Genomic DNA, 2,139 nt, shown 5'->3' with positions numbered 1-2,139 from the left:
GTCCAGTCAACCCCACGGAGGCGGTCGGCGTTGAAGTCCAGCAGCCCTCCCGCAGGGAAGCGCGAACGGCGGGCAGAGGCAGCGAGTCCTGCAGCGCACACAGCTCCTCACAGCGCCAGAAGTCGGCCACGCTGTCGCGGCGCAGCTTCACCGAGTGATCATGGCCGGAGCGTGGCCTCGGGGACGCTGGCTGCGGACACGACGCCCACAGCCGCCTGGCGGTCCCTGCTCGCCTCCCGGCCCCTCGGGCGCCCACCGCCCGGCGGCTGCGGCGCCGCAGCGTGGGCAGGACCCACATAGCAGGCGGAAGACGCAGGGCCACGGGCCCCAGCTACGCCGGCCCCCTCCATGCCACGACCCCGTGACCCCGCATCGCCGGCTGTTGGCGCCGGCCTCAACGCCCCGCGAGACGCGGCGCGGCGGTTTAAACTTCCGGGCGGGACCTTGGGGGCGGGGCTCGAGGACGTCAGCGCACGCCCTGTGCGCCAGCACGCAGCCCCGCCTCCCAAGGGGACCCGGCTTGAGGAGCAGTGGTGGAAGCTTCGAGACTAGGACGGCGCGAAAGGTGGGCGGTGTGGAGAATTTGGGGTTTCGAAAACGCGTTTGCTGACTGATCCAAACAAAAGTGAGACATGATTGTATCAGCGCATTTTAAAAGTAAACTCCCACTAAGTGTCTGTGCTCGCGCCGCCCAGGAGAGAGTGTGCACTTCGTGAGGGACACAGGAAAGGCTGAGTGAACGTTTGCCTGTGGTCCGTTACCTGGTGCGCGGGTGTGTGAATTTCTGCGGAGAGCCCTTAATTTCTGTAGTTTCTGCTGACTTGACACGGTGGTTGGCAAACGGTGACGTGTTCCGTGCATTCAGGACATGATCGTGGTTACTAATAATCACTTTGTTTATTTATTTGTACTGACAACTCCGAGAATTTACTACTGAATATCCACTTTACAGAGGAGAAACTGAGGCGTAGGAAGTGAAGTGACTGAGTGAGAGGAAGGACTCAGACGATTGGTGTCAGTAAATTAACCCTGCAAGGAGGCCGTTAGACCGCAGTGGCTCTAGTGATGCGGCTGCTTACGTAAACCAACCAAAATCTAAGCCTGTCAACGCCTCAGGGTGACGAAAACCGCTGAGGACAACCAGTCACAAACCACCAACTAGGCGTTAAAGCCATAGCAAATCAGTCATTTCCTTGCTCTGCTTCTGCCCTTTTAAAATAAACATCTCTGCAGCTCCTGTGGCTGGAGTGCTCCTCACCTCTTCCGCATTGTGGTGCCTGAATTGAATCTATTTTTGCTCACATAAAGTGTTAAAACTTTAAATATGCCTCAGTTTGTCTTCTAAGATTGGCCGTAGAAGTTGGATTTGTGTCCAGTATCTAGAACAGTGGTCGTCCTCTGGTCAGGCCTTAGGCGTTACGTGTACAACGTTCCTCTTCTACCACCACCTTCTGGATGCCTCCACCCACTACCAGCTCCCACGCATCAGATCCCCTAGATGTGGTCAGCAGTGGCTTTTACATGCAACGTGCTCACATTATAACATCGCAGACACTCCTGTGTCCTCCAGCCAGTGTGTGAAGTGAAACATTACCATTCCTGTTGAAGAGTCCCTGGTGTGACCACTTTCCCAAACACAGCCACTCCCCAGCTGACCCTGGACTGTATTTTCTTTGGGGTCTGTTTTTCTTCAGATGATTTTCTAGTAATTTATACAAATATGTGAATCTGGATAAACTAATATATTTTACTCTCAATTTCAGGTTGCGTCCTTTGCTCTCCAGCAATCATTGGAGTGCTGTTTTCAATATGTCCACGCAGGGATTCAAAATAACAAAAATGCTTTTGAAAAATAATGTCGTAGGTTGACAGAGTGGTTTATAAATTATAGCATATGCTTATGCTCTTAATTCTTCCTCACAACCCTGCTTATCATGGCTGGAATTGCTGCTACCCCTGTGGGGTCAGCTGTGGGCTGGCTGTAGCCGGGCTGGGGGACTGACGGGGCCACATGCCTCTTATGCCCCAGCTAGTAACTGGGGCTTGTGCTCATGGCGGTGGCAGTGCTCCGAGAGGGAGAGTAGAAGCATCGTGGGACCTAGTTCTGAGCTGGCACACCATCGTTTCTGCTGCCTTCTA

Source organism: Stenella coeruleoalba (assembly GCF_951394435.1).
Source record: "Stenella coeruleoalba genome assembly, chromosome: 12".
Lineage (NCBI taxonomy): Eukaryota > Metazoa > Chordata > Mammalia > Artiodactyla > Delphinidae > Stenella > Stenella coeruleoalba.
This window is presented reverse-complemented; position numbering follows the sequence as displayed.